This window comes from Drosophila subpulchrella, unplaced genomic scaffold (genome assembly GCF_014743375.2).
Source record: "Drosophila subpulchrella strain 33 F10 #4 breed RU33 unplaced genomic scaffold, RU_Dsub_v1.1 Primary Assembly Seq33, whole genome shotgun sequence".
NCBI lineage: Eukaryota > Metazoa > Arthropoda > Insecta > Diptera > Drosophilidae > Drosophila > Drosophila subpulchrella.
Genome location: NW_023665570.1, coordinates 558938 through 580195, shown reverse-complemented (window position 1 = coordinate 580195; position 21258 = coordinate 558938). Strand labels below are relative to the sequence as shown.

General features: G+C 45.4%; 1 pseudogene; it reads right to left on the bottom strand.

Annotated features, from left to right (window-relative positions):
• Positions 1-675: 675 nt before the first annotated feature.
• Positions 676-2801, bottom strand: LOC119559693 (annotated as a pseudogene).
• Positions 2802-21258: the final 18457 nt, after the last annotated feature.

Below are 21258 nucleotides of genomic sequence, written 5' to 3'. Positions count from 1 at the left end.
GCCCCCAGAATCGGCTCCAGGAAGTACATATCCAGAAGAACTGCTCCAATTGCTTGTCTCACAATCATTCCAAGGATTCCTGCCGCAGTGGTCATCACTGCCACAAGTGTGGAAAGGGCCACCACACTCTTCTACATACGGACGACCAATCTTCACTTCCAACATATTCCTGAGCCTACTATCCTGAGGTTCTTGCTACGGGTGTCCTCGTAAGGGGGGATGGAATGTTTACGTCAAAAGGGCGTTTACTTTCAGGAGGCAGTGTCGAGCGGCAGTTTTATCCAGATGTCTACATCTCGCGCGCTCGCACTGCCGTCCGCTCTCCCTCTCCATCTCTCCCCTAAGTCTCCGCTCCGCTCTGGAGCGCTTAAGTTAAGTTAGGCTTGAGGAGTTCTTATTTCCAAGTGTACGAATAAACACCTATGCCCGTAGCGCGAAAAACCCGTGTTAAACCCGTGTTTTTTGGCGTACCCTCCGTTCCTGGGACCTTATCTATTTCAGCGATCAAGCCACCCCGCCACAACATCCTTTATCTTCAGAAACTTTTAACAATGGCATCTACTCATGACGTGGCATCATATACAATAATTGGAAAATCTAAAGTCAACCACTAACCCAGATAAATGTCCAGTAACCACAGAAGGATAAGACAACTGGTATGGAGTCACTATTAACTTAATCTTCCAAAGGTAGATCGGTAGCCCACAGCTTACACTCTCTGCAGCGTTTGTTGGCAGGCACGCCTAGCATGCACGACTTATGGAAGACATGGCCACACTTAAATCCGATGATACAATTATAAACCGCATTTTTCATTATTACTGGGCGTTGGAACAAAAGGCAAAGTTTTTCGCAGGATACTTGCTGACCAAGTCCTTGCAATGTAACCACCTCGGAGTGGGTATCAAAAAAGTCAATCACTTGAATCTTTTGGGTGGTAGATAATGTTTGCTCTTGGAGATTGTAGTGCCACAACATTTTAATAAGCGATTTCCGCAAGTTCGGAATAGTCCGGCCCATTTCAATTTGACTAACGACCACCGCGGGGTTCACATAGTCTAAAGCAATTAGAACTTCTATATTAATCAGAAAACATTATACTTTACCATACTACTTACCCACAATACCGTCCAAGACTTTGGACACAATTTTGGGTTGTTTGGTGGTTTCACTGATAAGCAAGTGCTATAGATCGTTGTCATCTTGTTCCTTGCAAAACTGGATTGCCATTTCTATGTCACTGACCTGCGGAATTTAAATGCTATTTATGTTAATAACGTTTTGATTTAAGTTTTCTCACTCTTTGAATAATGATATTTAAAGCTTCGGCCGCTTCCACTCCGCCCATGCAACCCAGTAAGTAGACCATCTCCGGGTAAAAACCTTCCCGTTTACATATGGCCAACGCCTCCAGAATTACGTATTCCTTTGAACGCATAAGAAAGGGCAAAAGTTGGTATCGATCATATTATGCATACAAGGAAACCAGTTTACTTTGAAATGCATTACAGGTATCCACTTTTTGCAAAGAGTCCAAGTACTGGAAAAAAAACACAAGAGAACGCTATAGTCGAGTGCCCCGACTATCAGATACCCGCTTCTCAGCTAAAGGGAGGGTAAAGAGATGAAAATATGCATGCAGAAAAACGACCGTTTCCGATTTCACGAACTGGCTCCACCTAGCGGTGAAAACTTCACTTGTTAATAACTTTTTAATGAATGATTCGATTTGATACTTTTTCATGCAGATGGCTAATGGAAAAAAAAAACAAAATCCCATTCAAAATTTTATAAAATCTTTTAGCTTTAAGGACATTTGTGAACGTTAGAGTGGACGTGGCACTCAGTTGATCTCAGCGTTCATACAGACAGACAGACAGACGGACATGGCTAGACCAACTTCGCTACAGATGTTGATTAAGAATATATATATTTTATAGGATCGGAAACGCTTTATTCTGCTTGATACGTCATTTCCAAATATACCCTTTTACTACGAATTACGGGTATAAATATAGTGTATTTCTGACATGTTCCATAAGGCTTTCACCCAGTATAGATACTCTTGCCTGTGCTCCAGCTGATGAACAACGATCTCTGTCCTTATCTTGTTCTTATCTAATAGTATTTCAAAGGCACGTTCACGATCCAATTGAACCAGTGGGATAATTATTTTTGGAATGACATCGTAAAGCTCATAACGGGGTATTAACTGAAAGACGTCCTTGTTCTGTAACCTATTGATATTTTGTCAGTCGGTCCTTTAAAGCGATTTAAATACTAACTTTAGATACATTCGGAGGGCGCTTTCGAAATCACCCTGATACGAATAAAGAAGAGACAGGGATTCGAGCAACTGACTAGCATGTTGCTTCCGAAAGTTATTGTGAATGGCGTTAATAACAGCCAGACCGTCGTACAGGTGAGGCGGCCATTCCTTAACAAGATTAAGAAAGCCGTTTACATCGAATTTCAGAAACTCGTACAAAACCATCTCGTACACGTGGGTATCGAGTTTGCATTCGTCGGATGTCGGTAGATAAGCACTAACAGAGCGTAACTGCTGACACTTTACAAACTTGAAAACTTCTTCTTCCCAAAGGTCTTTGTTATTTCCCAGCATTCGCAGGCAAAGTCTTGCAGCGTCCTGGCAACGGAGTGAATGGGGACGCTACCGCCATGCGTGGCAAGCAGTTCTACTGCCTCCTCGAATTTTCTGTTTAAATTAAAGAAACAAATATGGAAAGCTAAGTTCGAGTGGCTTGTGTATTAAATATCATTTACTTTTGTTACGTGGGCATATTAGTACCCGAGTCCTGACAGGGACTTGGGCCGAGGGAGAGGCGTCCGATATTCTGGCACCATTTGCCGGCATAAGCTACGTCGTATTCGGGTCGTGGGATCTTGGTAAGCCTCTCTCCTCTCCAACATTAAAAGTGCCTGGAAAATAATATTAGTTCATAAAGTTCGTCAGTCGTCAGTCCACACTGCCCTACAAGCGTAGCTGTCGCTTGATCGCAATACGATCGGCCTGTGTTTTGGCCATAATGGATAGTCGCGGGCCGCGCAATACGATCCCCTATTGTCAAGGTTGTCCGTAAAAAGTTATGTCATTGTTCTTGACCTACTCCACTTTTCGCGTCAGCACACCCCCTTGATGAAGCTCTAACACACCATGGTTTCGAATTCTTTTTCACATTACAAATTTATTAAATAATATTTATGTCGGCGTGTGCCGGAGTTGAGTAACATAATATTGGCTAATTCATATAGGGATTAAATTAATTGACAATTATTTTATTAGCGTCGATACTCAAGACTTTACCACCTGTGAAGGTGCACACATCAGCAAAATGCTGACTATTCACGACTACAAACGTCGCTCAGAGGGCTCTTGCAATTGTCATACAATTACAAGGCTGATACTCGCCGCTGAAAAATTAACATTTAATTATTATATATAAAAATGGTAAAATGTATAAAAAGAGGAAAGTATATCTAAATAATTATATATATGAAATAATTATTGTATATGGATATTATTATATGAACTCCTAAAAGATTAATTCTTTGTCTTAACTAGGAAAGTATTAACATTGCCCAAAAACAAATTCTTATCTAGACGGGAGAGGACAATGACCGTTGGAACGGTAGAGATAATGATTGCCTTTTCGGTCTTATTACAGTGGGCAAGTGGTGAAAAATCTAGACGGAAGGTCTAAATATATAAGTACTAAAATTCATTCACTGTTATTGGTAGGGTTGTTTTTGATAACAAGTATAGGATTCTTACGTTAAATTGTGGATCATTGTCCATAGTTTTTGCTAAAGCTTCTGAAGTAATCATGGTGCACGGATATATATATATGTATGTATAAAAAAGGAACCGTGTTCCGACGAACTTACCCTCCTTTTAATCCTGGGCGATGAGATCTCGACGCTCCGGATCCTGGGCTTTGGGAGATTTTATAATTGGTTTATATATATATATACGTGCAAGACTTGATGGCGGCTTACAAAAACATAACACAAAAATTACGTTACAAAAAAAAATAACACTATCGCTGTATAGATATGTATGTATGTATGCATCGTATGAGAGTTCCACTGCGGCACACGTCAGTTCCAATGCTCGGGCTGGGGCTGGTTGGTGCAGCTCCAATTTCTTGTTCACGTATGTATTTGGGGGTTCTGTTTACACTTGCATTCAGAAATGCATGTACTCGCAAATTGCTTGTAATTGTTTTTAACGATTCACTTTTTGTTAACTTTGAATGCAGTTTATTTGCCTTTTATTGATTTTATTGTCTTTTTGTTGTTTCACTTCACTGCAACTGCTCTGCTTAGGCTCCGATGTGGGTCACCACTTTCGCCAGGGCATGATGTTGGTCGCGGCGTCTCTGAACAGAGCGCTTGTAGATCCTAACAACCTTAAGGATCACTATAACCAGTAGTAGTCCAGCTATGAGCTTCAGGGTCTTGTTGACATCTTGAATATCATCCCTGTGGTCAACGATCTCTACTGTGTTAATCACATTGGCGGTGCTGCCGGCCACTTTGGACGTTTTGCTACCCATCTTGGAGTCCTTAGGCCATACACCTGGTTCACTAGTTCTTTTCGTCCTTCAGGATTTTTGCAGGTTGAATTCCTATAGAATGTGGTCGATCGCAGGACCAGTAATCAGGACTTTCTCCTGGGTGAAGTTCATCCTAGGGAAACGGTCAAGACATCCTTCTGGACACCATCCTTCTTCCAGTCGTGGTCTGTGTTGATGGTAGTTGTACTTCTAGACCACTGTCAGGGAGAGATCAGAATAATTTCTGTCTGACTTCTCTATTTGGCTGGGGTCTTTTATACCGGAGCTTTCGCTAGCCTCCCCAAATTGGATGATTTAACTAGGTGTTCCCACCTAGGGGTACTGTTTATCTATTTCCCCTATTTTAGGAGTCAACGGCCGGCTGGTGCACTTTGCCACCTTACTGGAGTACGGTTACGAGCAGGTCGATCGTGGTCGTTGTTCTGGCCACGCGACACCCATGAGTTGCCGAATTGTTTTTGCTATTATGCCCTTATCAATCGGAGTGTGGTTAGTCATTAGGGCCCCTACCCTCAACTTAAGACAGTTGTTAATTTTTGTATGGGGAGGGCGTACGTAACACTTTGTTAAGCCTTTTTAAATCATATTTTCATTCCTGCCAGGCTGAGTCGTACCGAAGCAGACCAATCTCTACTCTAGTGATGAATTCTCGACAATAAACAAAAATAAACGAAATATTCTAAAAAAATAAAAAATAATACCAAAGACCCAATCAAGGCTCCACCACTTTTGCTCACCTCTAGTTCCTCTGAAGAAAATATGTAAAACACTACAAAAAAGTTATAGTCGAGGGTCTCGACTATCAGATATTTCTATTCATCGCCTCAGCGTCTAGCGGTACTACCATGCCAAAGATTGTTGTACTTTGTTTAGTTTAGTTTAGTGTTCAAGATCTCAGCGTTCATACGGACGGACGAGCAGAGAGACACACAGACAGGCAGTGGGATCGACTTGGCAAGTGATCTTCATAATTATTTTATATGATAATTTCCAAAAAAATTAAAGTTGGGGAAACTTTTTTTGGTTTTAAAACTGAAAAACTACCTATATTTTGTAAATCGATTACATTTCCTACCAAATCAAATTTTTAACGCGAAGATTTGCAGCTTTGAAGCACGAGAAACACACACTGCATATCTTAGACATATTTTGTTTGTGTTTTTATTCAATTGCCATGCCTTCTGTGTATGTCCTTAGATCCAGCCACCAATCCAAAATTTGAGACATATGCTAGTAACAATTAAAAATTCTTAAGTATTGATAGATTAGATGCCTGTATTAAAGTTTATTATACCCGTTACTCGTAGAGTAAAAGGGTATACTAGATTCGTCGGAAAGTATGTAACAGGCAGAAGGAAGCGTTTCCGACCCCATAAAGTATATGTATTCTTGATCCGGTTCACTAGCCGAGTCGATCTAGCCATGTCCGTCTGTCCGGATGAACTATAAGAGCTAGGCTATTGAGATTTGGCGTGCAGATTCCTGAGCTTCTTATGCAGCGCAAGTTTGTTTCAGCGCCCAAAACTCATACAGTTTTAATGCTAGAATATAAATTTTAACTGAAATGTATTGTTCTCATCAGTACTTATCGATTAACCCAAAAAAAAAGTTTGCCCCGCCCACTTTAACGCCCACAAACCACCCACAATCTTCAAAAAATCGTAAATATGAACGTGGAAATCTCGGAAACTGTTAAAGATAGAGAATTCGGATCTCAGATTTAGATTCCGTAGCCTTGTACGCAGCTCTAGTTTGTTACGCGAATATGCCACGCTCACTCTAACGTCCACCTTTTATGCTAGATAAAAAATTTTAACTGAAATGTATTGGTCTCGTCAATACCTATAGATTGATCCACGCCCACTCGAACGCCCATAACGCTTAAATCTGTCTACCGCCGGTAGGTGGCGCATTTCAATCTCGCTTTGCTGCTTGCATATCTCCATTTCCCTTTGGTCCCTTTAGCTGAGTAACGAGTATCTGACAGTCGAGGTACTCGACTATAGCGTTCTTTACTTTTGTAATTTTATTTATATTTTATTATAAAATATTAAAGATGGAAAAAAGAAAAGAAAACCGGGTTAACACGAAGTGAGAGAAATTATTCTAGTAGAATATTATCGAAACCCTTTTAAATTGTTTCAATGTGCTCATGAAAATATACACGCAATACAATCTATCTACATTGGTGCCAATGAAGTTGCACGGACTCGTGGAATACGAAAAATACATCATGTAGAAGCTACTCTACATTTTTGTAGGCCTTACAACACTTTGACTCTTAAGTCAATCAAGTCACTTAAATTTGACTTTAAGACAATCTCGGCATAAATTTTGGGGTAGGATATTTTCTACATTTCATGGTAATTTTACTAAATTGTAGGGAATTGTTACTACATTTTGGCTATTACATTTTTTCAAAACAGTAAACAATTTCTGGGACGTAGCTTTTCTAAAAAGGAGAAATATTTTCTACAAAACAACATGTTTATTCGTAATATATATTTGTACATAGCCAACATGAAACAATAACAAAAAAAGACAAAAAACAAACGATTTTAATTTTGATAATGGTTTTAGTGTTCCCAAGCCTATACTGTGTATTAATCATGACTTTGTCCCAATTTTAGGTTTTAAGATATCTTGAAAGGACTGTCGAATTCGCTCGGAACAAAACCAGAAGTCCATTCAACCCTTGATTTCAGCAAATTCTTATGGAATTTTTTTTTGTGCTTTTTTTTAGTACGCTTTCAAATAATTTTTTTTATTTTTTTTTTAAAATGCTTTGCTATTTATTTATTGAATCTTCTCCCTTTGGATACTAACAATAAGTGTATCAAATATTAGACTAATTACTCTATCTCACAGTCATATGACTGCGGTTGTGCTAAAGGGGCCCGAAAGTTAAAGGTGGCTTGGCAGGTCGTTGCGTTGTAGACGGGATCGGCTGGAAACCCAAGTCAAGCCTCTTGCGAGGCGATTGGGGTGCACAGAGAGTTTTTCGTTGTAGGACGCTTTTTGTTTGTCTATTTCATCTTTTACGGTAGGAATCCCTGTGGATGTTTTGGTTGCGAATATACCATGGTGCCCCAGTGATAGTTCGCAGGATTTTCGATTGCTTCTGCTGGCGTTTCCCCATAGCTGGAAGGCGTATGTCCAGATGGGCTTGAGAGTGGAGTTGTAGAGCAAAACCTTGTAGTCCAGACGGGGGCGAACGAGCGTTCAGAATCCAGTGGAAGCTGCTGGCCTTTAGTTTTAGATGTACTTTCTTGCGTTCGATGTGTCTTCTCCAGGTTAGTCGTCTGTCAAGGTGGACGCCGAGATACGTTACATCGTTGACTTGAGGAATCTGCGTATTATTCAATAATAGTGGAGGGCATGTTTGCTGTTGAGAGTAAACGTTATGTGTTTACATTTTTGTTCATTTATTTTAATCCGCCAATCAGATAGCCACCTCTCTACTACGAGAAGGTGGTTTGCTAGCTGTGTTGTGGCTCGGCCTGGGCACCTCGAGCGACTTAAAATTGCGCTGTCGTCAGCGAACGTAGATGTTGTTAGCTGCTCGTTCGTGGGAATATCCGATGTGTATAGGAGGAACAGAGTAGGCCCTAGCGCGCTTCCTTGCGGGACTCCGGCTTTGATAATGTAGTCGTCGGATGTTGTTGTATTGCACCTTACTGCGAAGGTCCTGTTGTATAGATACGACTCAAGAAGCTTGTGAGTGTAATCAGGCAAGTGTGTTTTGATTTTGTGCATGAGGCCATCTAGCCATACTCGATCGAAGGCTTGAGATACATCGAGGAATATTGCGCTGCAGTATTCCCGATGCTCAAAGGCTGTGCGTATTTCTGATGTTATTCTGTTAAATTGTTCGATTGTATAGATACGACTCAAGAAGCTTGTGAGTGTAATCAGGCAAGTGTGTTTTGATTTTGTGCATGAGGCCATCTAGCCATACTCGATCGAAGGCTTGAGATACATCGAGGAATATTGCGCTGCAGTATTCCCGATGCTCAAAGGCTGTGCGTATTTCTGATGTTATTCTGTTAACTTGTTCGACTGTTCCATGGTTTTGACGAAATCCAAATTGATGAGCAGGGATAACATTGTGTGCTCCTAGATATGGTGTTATGCGAGTTAGAAGGCATTTTTCGAACAGCTTAGACAGACACGATAATAAACTAATTGGTCTGTAGGATGACGGAATTGTGTGGCCTTTTCCGGGCTTCGGTATCATAATGATAATAGATTTTTTCCATTTTTTCGGATAGTAGCCGAGAGTTATAATCCCATTAAAGAGCTTACAAATAACCTCAATGGCAGAGTTTGGAAGTTCAATTAACATTTTTGGGGTTTTTGGTCACCGCCAGGGGCCTTTTTTGGTTTCAGTTCACCAATGACTTTCGCGATCTCCTTTGGCTGAAACAATGGTGGTAGGGAAATAGATTCAGATTCGATTTGTGGTAGGAAAAATGAACCAGTGGCAGGGTTCGGCTGGAAGACGTTTCTGAGATGTAAAGCAAAAGTTTCGGCTCTATCTTCGTCGCTGCGGATCCAGATGCCAGATGAGTTTCTTATCGGAGTGACTGTTTCGATTGGAGAGCTCAGATTTGGGTGAGCCCTCCCCAGAGGATGTTTTGTACTGGTTGGCGAAAGTTTTTTAATGTACCGCAGCTGTGCATTTTCGGTTTCTTGCTTTAGAGCTCGATTTAGTGTGCGAGTGGCTTCCTTGAGACGTTGTTTTGATGACGGCGATCTGTTGGTTTGCCAGGCACGTCGCAGGCGCCTCTTTTCTAGGACTAACCGTTCAATTTGCAGATTAGTTTTGAAGTGGTTGGTTTGCACGTCCCTGCCTTGTGGTGTTGAGATAGTGGCTGCCTCCACGAATACTTCTTCAAGAGCATCGGTAGAGCAGTCGATGTCCGCTTCGATGTTGAAGTGAGGGGTTAATTTGATGTGTGAGCTTACATACTTTTTATATTTTAACCAGTTGGTTCTGTGCGACGTCAGCATGAGGGGGTGATCTGTGGTTTTTGTGCTTTGAAGAAGAGTTATTAGCACTGGCGAATGGTCTGACGACAGGTTCGAAAGCGCTTTGGCGTTTATTATATTGCGGGGAATGTATTTTGTCACCGCAAAGTCTATTAGGTCTGGAACTTTCCTGGGGTCTGTTGGACAGTATGTGGGGCTGCCAGGGGAAACATAGTCTAATTTGTTGTTCGGTTTTATGATTGCATTGTATAATTGCCTTCCTTTGGGAGACACAAGGCGTGATTCCCAGTGCGTGTGTTTGGCATTATAGTCCCCTGCAGCTATAAAGCGATCTCCAAGCAAGTTGTAGAAGTCCATGAATTGTCCTTCAGAAATTGTAAAGCGAGGCGGGCAGTAGACAGCGGCTATGGTGATGTTTCCGTTGCCTGACTGCACTTTGATAGACGTAGCTTGCAAGTAATTAGTTGAAAACCTTTGGTGAAAGAGGTGCTTGATGCGTTCCCTGATTAGGATGCCGGTTCCGCCGTGGGCTTTACCATCTGGATGGTCTGTGCGGTAGAAAGTGTAGCCTCTTATTTGGAAGTTGTATTTGTTTGTGAGGTGCGTCTCTACCAGTAGCTTAATGTCGATATGGTTTTCATTCAGGGACTGTGTTACTTCAAGGTTGTGCCGTGAAACGCCATTGGCGTTCCACATTGTTATTCGTAGATTTGCCATCTGATTATTTGGACTGCTTAGCTAAAAGTAGCTGTATCACCATGTTCTGGTTTTGAACCAGTGTTTGCATGGTCGTTTTCATGAATGACATTAGTTCCATCATACTTTGTTGCATGGTGACCATCATAGTTTCCAGAGTGCTTTGCGACTGTACTTGGATCTGCTGAGCGTTTCCTAGATTAGACTGGAGTGGGTTTGCCGTCCCCGATCGAAGGGCGTCGGCGTATGAGAATCCATTCTGGGTATTTAGTTGACCAAATGATGATCTTGCAGCCGTGCCGAAAAATACTTCCGGCGTCGTACGCGAGTAAGTGTACGCATTTTGGGTATTCTGATGGCGCGCTGCTATTACTTTTCGCATGCGGTCCTTCATCTCCTTGTAGATCGGACAGCCCCTGTAGTTTGCCGTATGGTTACCTTGGCAACTAACGCATTTTTTCTTTTTGGGGTCTTCTTTGTTGGCAGGGCAGCTAGCCGAATTGTGGAAGTCTCCACAAGCTACACAGACTGTTCGAAGTCAACAGTATGCCCTGGTGTGTCCATACTCCTGACAATTTGTGCATTGCACTGGGCCGTTCCTTTATGTGGCTCTTCCACGTTAATTCTTCGGTGCAATAAGTAATAATGTCACTGTGAAATAAATTTGGATTGACTCAGAAAAGGACAACAGTTACTCGTTACTCGTAGAGTAAAAGGGTATAATAGATTCGTTGGAAAGTAAGTAACAGGTAGAAGGAATATATTCTTGTTCTTGACTTGCGCAGCGCAAGTTTGTTTCAGCAGGGTGCCACGCCCACTCTAACCTCCACAAACACCTATAACTTTAAGTCCTGTTTAGTGTGAAAGTTGCGTCGTGAACAATAACTTGCACTCCAAGATAGATGAAATAATGATTTATTTAAATTTAAATGCTATGTTTTCAAAAGCCTTCCCGGAATCTTCTGATGCTATGGCCAATGTGAACACCAATCAGCGGAAGAGGGTGGATAAGCCTCTTAATCCAGCTCTTACCCTTCTACGGCCATGATACCGTTATATTAACGAAAGGTGCTGAAAAGTTGCGCCGTGAACAACAAGAACAACAACAAGAGGAAGAGGCAAATTTTTGGTTTGGCTCCCCCTTATGTTCTATTTGAAGCTCTACCAAGCAAACGTTTTCTGCGCATAGGCAAATTTTCTAGTAAACACACAGCCAGAGGCTGTAAGTATGTGGCGAAAAAGTTGAGCATTTATGCTAACATATAAACTTGCAATTATCTAACTTAAAACTAGGAAGAACGCCATAGTCGAGTACCTCGACTATTAGATACCCGTTACTCTGCTAAAGGGACCAGAGGATCAATCGATAGGTATTGACGAGACCAATATATTTAAGTTACAATTTTTTATCTATCATGAAAATTGTTGGCGCCACAGGTTTGTGGGCATTAGAGTGGGCGTGGCACATTCGCGTAACAAACTTGCGCTGCGTACAAGGCTACGGAATATAAATCTGAGATCCCAGTTCTCTATCTTTTATAGTTTTCGAGATATCCTCGTTCATATTTACGATTTTTTGAAGCTTGTGGGCGTTAAAGTGGGCGTGGCAAATTTTTTTTGGTCAATCGATAGGTATTGATGAGAACAATACATTTCAGTTAAAATTTTTATTCTAGCATCAAAACTGTAGGTGCCACAGTTTTGGGCGGTTTGTGGGCGTTAGAGTGGGCGTGGCACTCTGCTGAAACAAACTTGCGCTGCGCAGGAATGCTGCTCAGGAATCTGCATGCCTAATCCCTGTATTGTAGCACTTATAGTTTCCGAGATCTCAGCGTTCATACGGACAGACGGTCAGACGGTCAGACGGACAGACGGACATGGCTAGATCGACTCGGCTAGTGATGCTGATCAATAATATATATACTCTATGGGGTCGGAAACGCTTTCTTCTGCCTATTACATACTTTCCGACGAATCTAGTATACCCTTTTACTCTACGAGTAACGGGTATAAATACGTTGATATTAACTCATTGACATTTATAACTTTAAGCTTGGTGTACCGGATCAGTACTTTCAAACTGTTTTCAGTAATGAATATTGTCCACAATCTATGAAATTACGCTAATTCATTCAAAAGGATAGATCCAAACCCCATTAGGACTCTACGGTTGTGCCTTTTCCAGAAGGACGACCATTGCGGACTTCTATTTTATCTAAAGGTGCATAAAAAAACCACAACTAGTCGACGTCACTGGCATTGACGTCACTATCAACCCTTTTTCGGCTCCTACGTTTATTCGTCTGGGTTTACTGCCCTATTCACAACACCAACATCAGCGGTCGACTTTTTGCCCGTCTGCCTATTTCTTTACTGGAAACATTTAATCGCACGCTACTACAGATGATTCTGTCGTTTCTTTAGCTGGGCCATAGAGTAAGAATCTATATAGAGACGCCAATTGCTCTGCTCGAACCCCTGCCCAACCTCTGCTAAGAGCCAATTCAAGGCCAAGTTTGAAGCTAACTTAGGTGCGAAGCAACAGCAATAGGGTTTACGATTAATTAGAAAAACAAAACAGTGAGCAAGAGCGGTGCAGAATGAGGTGGGAAAGAATTACAAGTTCGATCGAACTTTGAAAAAGAGGGGAAATAAGCTTTTTTCGCCTAGGTGGCATCATAGCCTCAATTTCGAAAGAGAGCGGCAGAGCAAATGGCGCCTCTATACATTATTACTCTATGGCTGGGCTTATGCCAGCAACTTACAATCGATGCTCTCCCAAACAGCGCTCTCCTTGGATTGACGCACTCTGTTCATCACTCAGCTTTCCTATATCCGTCTCCCGCTTTATGCGATATCGCTCGCCGCTCGCTTCTTGCACTTCCGCTCTCTTCGCTTTCTCACTTTTCGTCGCATACCCTTACATTGGGATGGAATGCGCTCATCAAACATATGCTGTAGTCATATTTTTCTATTTCGCCGCTGGAGATAAATCTCAACCTGCCAATAAGAGCACGAACGGACTCGTTGAGCAAAGTACTTAATAGTAATTTAAATCTTGCGAGGCGGACATTTAATTTGGATTTGGAAAATTTCACTTCAACAATATGCGCTGATTCAGAGCTTGCAAATAACAGTTGACCGTTTCTTGTAGTCAAAAAATTACTGTTACTTACGCACCACTTGCACAAAGAGTCAGACAAGAACCGTTTTCCAGTGTCTTTTTAACAAATCGGTCTGTGCTTAACCAAAAACCAATTTCGTGTTTCCTTTTTGCTCTGCTTATTTGCTGACCATTTTGCCCGAGCGAAGAAAATAAATGTCATATGCATTTGTATGCGTATATATGTAAGTGATCCGTCTGCTTGTAAACCACACTTGCTTTTGTAGATTCTGTGCCTTCGGATTATTTTAATTGCTGTGAAAAATGGGTCGCGATCACAACAAAAACGTGCAAATGAAATAGTCAATAATATCGAAGACCGTTTTCGATGAGCAGTTTTTCGCTCATCTGCTGACTGTCAATGTGCGAGCGTTCAATCGGGTCGCACTTTCGAAGTTGTTGTTGAATGAGCATAAAAAGAATCACACAACTGAGAACAGTCAACCGAAAACGAAATCGAAGATAAACGAAAAGTTCTGTTCAGAGCATGAGTCTCACATGTGCATCGAATTTTCGGTTGTGTTAGTGAGTAGACCGCAAAACGAAAAACAGTTGACTGTTATTTGCGGGTTATGGCTGACTGGCAACCTGCTAATGGCTTGTCTTCGAGAAATTCTAAAACATACTTTCAAAATATATCCGGAATGATTTTGATTGTGGCCTCTTATATTCCACCTGGTAGTGATACTGGGGCTTTTCAAAAATCATGCCAGCTTGGAGGACTCTGATGGCATATGTGTGACAATATGTGTTATGTGTTTATACAAATCCCAGATACATATTTGATCACTCTAGCTTGAGTTTCTTAAGGGACTGCCCCTTATCCTTGAATTGGATTGCCTTGCTATCGAATTATTGCATTGAAAGTAATTATGAAACCTTTCTTTCAACGATCAGAAATACTATTGTCAGAAAAGTCCGTTCCATGGCACGGTGTTCCTTGGTATTGTAACGAACTGATTTTGTATGTCTGCTCGCTACGAGATTCGTGCGGCTAGCTCAGAAGATTGTGTGTTCGTCCCACCAAATTTATATGACGTGACTGCCCCGTAGATCAGTGAGAAAGCAATGGGTTCAAATGGCAACAGTGGGATTTATTCTCGTGGTGTTGGTACAGCGGGTGTGTGGCTATGCTGGCTTCTGTATCTCCTTGCTCTGACTCCGCCGGCTGCTGGTGCTCCTCCTTCTGGCTTGTCGACGCGTTGACTCGGCTTCCGCTTGGCTCCTGGGTCTCGGGACGCTCGTAGTGGCCGCCTCTGCTCACTCGCCGACGCGCTGCCTCGGGGTCGCTTGTTGCGCCTTAGACTCGCAGAGAGTTCGGCCTCGTGGGCTTAGGGAAGCGTCACCGTTCTCAGACTAGGGTGAACAAGCCTTGCTCTCCAGCCGACGCCTTTCGAGGCAATACCTGTCCCTTGCTCTGTCCCGGACGGTCCCGCTAGGTTCTTGCTCAGATCGCGCTGACAGTCCAGGCTGTCGCCAGGAGGCTGCCTAGCAGTTCACTTCGCTTTATGCCTAGCGCAGACGAACGTTCCACCCGACTTCACCCTACTGCTTATCGTCCGTGACGCGCCTGCGCTCCCCAATGAGCTCCGCGCGGCGATGGTAACGTGGCTACCGGAAAATGTCTGCTGGCGTCGCTGCCGATGTCTTCTGCGTTGTCTCCTGACCAGTAGCTTGTCGTTCTGGCACTCGGGGAGTTGGGCGGTTGCTGTTCAGGAACTTCGCCGGTAATCGCAGGGCTCTCCAGGCGTTCGCCTCTTGAAACCGCAAATCGATCTACCGCTCGTCCGTCACGCCAGGTCCTGCTTGGTCGGGCAAGGTACGCTGGGTCTCAGACAACTTTCCTCCCCAAACTGACGGTTCCTCGTCGTAGGACTCTTCCGCTTGTCTCTGACAGACCCGCCGGGCGACTCGCCAGGGTGTGGTCGTGACAAAGTTGGAAAACGAACGCCTTGACTTAGCCGTGTGATGCCTTCCGGAACTCAGCCACTTGTGTCTCAATTCGGAGATTCCTGATGTCCCAATCCCGAACGTCTCGACGTGGCGATCTCGCTCCTTGTGTGCTTCCCACGGCGTTGCTTCCGACGACTCGCTTGGTTGTAGCTCCCTCGTAGATTACTTGCTTGACTGGTTGTTCACTTGGTACTTTTGACTGATCTTGAAGGTTTGACTCCTCGTGATCGACTGATTCAGCTGCCAGCGCTCTGCGGCCTTATATAGGGCTTCCGGGAACCGTTATTCCCCTTTTGCGCACGGCACGCTGGATCTCTCCACTCCGGGTCCAAAGTCCGTGCCTCCTGGTTGACCCACTTGTCCTTCACGTACCGCTTCCAATCGATGCTCCGCCCACTGCTGCCGTCCTGCTGATTTCCCGATGTTTGTGGCACGCCTGTGTGCCACTCCACTGCCGAGATGTGGCACTTCTTCTCCCGGTCCAAAGTTCACGGGAGAGTCCAAAGTCCGGTGAAGTTCCGTTATCCGCTTTTGCACACGGCACTCTTGCTCTGCCCGCGAAGTCTCCATTCTCTCTCGATCTCCACCCTTGGTCTCCAAACTCTCTCGCTCTCCGTCCTTAGTCTCCAAACTCTCTCGATCTCCATCCAAGTCTCCAAACTCTCTTCGCCGCGCCGTTACTACGCGAATTCGCCGCGTATCTGGTAAGCGGCCGGCCATCTGCTGCTGCTTCTATTTGTGGGGAGTTATTCAACTCCTCACTTTCCCCCCTTACTTCGGGAAACATTTAAAACTTGCTCCTATTCTCCGGCGTTTCCTTGGTTACCCTAGCCTTCGAGTCCTTGTGATTCCCGCGGCGCTCCCTCGTTGCTCCCTCGATGCTCCCACGACGCTCTTAACTCCCTTGAGTTTCTACAGCGGGGGTCATCCTCCTCGTAGCGACTTTAAATCTTCCGCGCCGATATTTCCTGTGTTCCCACTGGGACATCGATACTCCTGGGCTATCGATCCCCAGCTCGCTGCTCATTGCTGCGTTCCCTTCCTTTTATCGCTTCCTCCGCCTGGTCACACCATTCGTGCGTGATCGATGTTTATTCGTTTATCGATACCGACGGTGCGGCGTTGCCATCTGCTCGTTGCGATATTTCCACCTTGGGCCGATATTACCATTTGACGTGTACCCATCGATCGCACTTTCATCTAATGCCAATCGATCGCCTATCGAGGCGCCCCCTTCCCTGGCTCGTGGTGATTTTGCATCTTTTGATCTGCCCGCACAGCTTCTGGCTGATTCTGTCTTTTCCATTTGCTCTTCTCAGCTCCTTCCAGCCTATGCCGTTCGTTGCCCTCAACCTCCAGTACAATGGCCCCAGCGGCCTTGAATAACGTTTGGGCTTCGTTTGCAGCAGAGCTTTTCTGCCCGTGGTGAGTTGCACATTTGGTTGAACCGGCATTTACTTTTCTTTCCTTTCAGGGTTTGTTCGTGTGTTTTTTTTTTTCTGTTAACTGTTGGTGCGATGCGTGTTCCTATCTCTTGTGACCAACTGGATACGGTGTAGATCTGATTCTGCACCGTCCTCCCCCTTTCCTCGGGTAACAACTTGACGAGCTCGTCCGGTGCTCCGTATAGAATCTCCGGATGCTACGGTGTATGTCTGGACTGCTCGCCTTGTTTTGCTTGTCTCCCTCCGCGCATACTCTCTTCTACGTCGCGTAATCGGTTGACTCTGGCTCGCGCCCGACGCTTAAACCTGTTGCCTTGCGGGTGGATCCCTTATCGTTTCTCGTGTCTTTGTGTCGTCCTCGTAAGTGTCCTTTCCGCCTGGCGTAATCTCGGATGACTCTGGCAACTGCCCGACGCTAAATCCTGTTGCCTTGCGGTCGGGATCACCATCCATCCTTATCCACGGTCTTGTGACCTATCCTTGTAATTGTCCTTTCTGCGTGGCGTGTGGATGACTCTCGCTTAGGCCTGACGCATAATCCTGTGGCCTCGCAGACTGGATCAATGTGAATTCCTTATCCATGTCCTTGTGACCTATCCTTATGGTTGATCTTTCTGCGTGGCTTGTGGATGACTCTCGCTTAGGCCTGACGCATAATCCTGTAGCCTCGCAGTCTGGATCAACGTGAAATCTTAATCCATGTCCTTGTGCTATGCTGATTGTCCTTTCCGTGTGGCGTATTGATGACTCTCGCTTCGGCCTGACGCCTAATCCTGTCGCCTAGTACCTGACGTTTCTGCTGTCTGCTCGTTTTGTTGTTGCTTGAGCTCGCCAACGTGAACTGTCCTTTCTTTCTTTGACTGTGTGTGGCGAATTTTACAGATCACTGGAGAGACGAAATCCACCACCTGGTAAGGGCCATCGTACCTCGGGGCTAGTTTTGCAGCGAATCCTTCAGCCGCTTTGGACAGGTGATGTTCCTTGGCCCACACTATGTCGCCCACCGCTGGTGACCATTGCCTTCTTCTCAGATTATAGTGTCTGGCTTGGTCCTGGGACGCCTTTTCCATATTTCGCCGTACGATCTCGAATACCTCCCTCAGTTTGTTGGCATTTTCCTCAGGGGTCTCCGTAGCTCGTCCAGTGCCTAGGGTTTCCTTATCATATAGGCTGCTGGGTAGACGTGGTTCCCTGCCCTGGGTAAGAAACGCCGGTGTATGGCCGGTGGATTCCGATGTGCTCGTGTTCACTGCTAGCATGATCTCCGGCCACTTCTCGTCCCAGTTTCTCTGGTCCAGCCCTGCGAATTGCGCAATCATGGTCTTGACCGTTCTGTTCGCTCGTTCGGTCGGATTTTCTTGTGGTGTGTATGGTGCGGTGAACTGTTGTCTGATACCCATCTCAGCCAGGAAAGTTTTAAAGATGCGGCTTGCAAACTGAACTCCGTTGTCCGTTATGACCACCTTCGGGACCCCGTACCTTGCGATTATGCGCTCCCTAAACGCCTTCTTGAGTGACTCTGCTGTTGCACTGCGTAGGGGCACCAGTTCCGTCCATTTCGAAAACCTGTCTATCATGACCAGGAGCATTTGGTTCCCGTGCTTAGATCTTGGTAGGGGTCCAACGAAGTCTGCACATACCGTGGCCCATGGTTCCTCCGGCACTTGGGTCAACATCTTCCCGGCAGCCTGCATCTGATTGGGCTTAAACCGCATGCAAATCTTGCATTTTCGTACGTGGGCTCGGGCGTCTCTATGCATGCCTGGCCAGTAGTATCGGGCTGCCAATCGTGCAATTGTCCTTCGGCTTCCTACGTGTCCCGCGGACGGTGCGTCGTGGTTTTCCCTCAACACTGTTTCTCGTAGCGACTTCGGGACGCACATCTTCCATGACGCGACGTCTTCACTGCCTGCTCGGTGAGGTATGTTTCTGTACAGTGTCTCACCATCCATGACATAGTCCGGGTACTTCTGCGGTTGGGTCCTTATCTTTTCGCCCATGTCCTTGATCCAGCTGCACTCTCCTGAGGTTATTGTTGCCGATGCCTCTTTTACTCCTCGTAGCGTCTCTGGTAGTGGTTGTCTTGATAATGCGTCAGCCACCACGTTTAGCTGGCCCTTTCTGTACGCTATCTCAAAGTCGTACTGTTGTAGCTCCAGGGCCCATCTGGCGATCCTTCCTGAAGGGCTTTCGATGCTGTTGAGCCACCTCAGGGCCATGTGGTCGGTTACTACCTTAAAGTGGTAACCTTCCAGATATGGCCTGAGCTTCCGGATCGCCCAGACGATGGCCAAGCACTCCTTCTCCGTTGTCGAGTAGTTCTTTTCCGCGCCGTTCAGTGTTCGGCTCGAGTAGGAGATTACTCTTTCGCCCTTTTCGGTGTCCTGGGTCAATATCGCTCCGATGGCGTAGTCGCTGGCGTCTGTTTGCAGGATAAAAGTTCTACTGAAGTCCGGGCATGCTAGCACTGGATCTGCCACGAGTCTTGCCTTAACCTTCTCAAACGCCATCTGGTGCTCTGGTGTCCACTCCCACTTACTGCCTTTGCGCAGCAGGTCGTTCAGGGGTTTGACGATTCTGGAAAAATCTGGTACAAACCGGCGGTACCACGACGCTACTCCTAGGTATTGCCGGAGCTCTTTGACAGTCGATGGCAGTTCTAGTTCGGCGATGGCGGCTACTTTTTCTGGATCTGTTCCTATTCCCTCGCTAGTCACTCGATGTCCCAGATACAGCAGCTCCTTTTTGAAGAATTGGCATTTTTCTGGATTCAGCCTCAGATTTGCTTCCTTTAGACGCCGGAACACTTCCCTCAGGTTTCTTTTGTGTTCTTCCAGCGTGCGACCGATCACTATTATGTCATCCTGGTAAGCGAATGCGTGAGGTGACATCTCGGGGCCAATTACTTGGTCCAAGACTCGCTGAAACGTTGCCGACGCCGAGTGAAGTCCGAACGGCATTACCTTCCACTGAAACAGACCTTTGCCTGGTACCGTAAATGCTGTATATTGCCTGCTACTTTCTTCCAGTGGGATCTGCCAGTATCCATCCTTCAGGTCCAAACTGCTGATGTACCGCGCTTCTCTTAGTTGATCTAGGATGTAGTTTATGCGGGGCATTGAGTAGGCATCCTTCACTGACTTCGCGTTGATCTGCCTGAAGTCGACACACAGTCTCCACTTGCCTGTCTTCTTTTTCACCATCACGATGGGGGAGCTGTATGGGCTCTTTGAATGCTCTATGAACCCCATTTGGAGAAGCTCGTCCACCTTTGCGTTGATTTCCCCTTGAATTTTTGGGTTCTTTGGGTAGTATCTCTGCTTGATTGGCTTGTCGTCCTTCATTTTGATCTGGTGTTCTGCCATATTCGATGTTCCCGACATTGTGCTGAAGTCTGCCAGCTCTGTTTCAAGGAACGCTGTAGTATCGTCCAACTCGTTTACTTGTTGAACGACTGCTACTGATAGCTTCTCCTCGAGCCATCCATTGTGTCGGTTCCTGGCTGGTATTATTATTTCGTGTCCAGCACACCTTATCTCGGTTCCGACTTGTTTCAGGAAGTTCCATCCCAACACTAATGGATCCACTACCCCGGGTAAAATCAACAGGCTCATGGTCACTTGTTTGTTGCCGAATTTGACCTCCACCTCGAGCTGCGCATTAATTCCGCCGCACCTTCCATCTGCCAACCTAACTTGCCGTCTCGTCCTGGTAATCTTTCCTAGAGCAGCAATATTGTCCGCCAATTCTTCGCTAACGAAGCTTGCCGTTGCTCCGGTGTCGATTGTGGCTTTGTAGCTTTCCCACCAATCATCACAGCTGCGGACAACTGCTGCTCCTCCTCGATTAGCTCGCCCGTTAGTTTGGAGAGGTGGCATTGTGCGATCCCCGCTCGCCTCTCTGCGGCTGAGATCGCTGGCCATTTCCCGATCGTTGGCAGCAATCGACGCTCCTAACACCCACCTTGCCGCATATCCAGCAAAACAACAGCCGCTGGTTACGACATCCTCTAGCCCAGTGTCCGTTCCCACCGCATTTCCGACAGGCCTCCTGCGGGTCTGTGATATGGGTGGCATCTTGTGGCCTCTGTGTGTTGCTTGGCGGCCTCCACAAGGTATTGTTTGGCTGTCTCTGTTGCTGTGGGGGTGGTGTCCCATGACCTCCGCGTGGTGCGTCTGTTGCCTGCTGTCGTCTGGCTTGGTGTGGTGGTGACCATTGGTCGTTTCCTCGTATGTCCTGGTTATCTGTCTCCTCGCATCTTCTGCATGTCACCTGTGTTGGTGACGCCGACTTGGTCCTTGAGAACTTGTTCTCCTGTGCGAAAACTTCCCGTTCCTTTTCAAGTTCTTCGTACTCGTCTGCTAATATCATCAGCGTGTCCAGGTCCGACACTTTGTATGCCCTTAGGAAG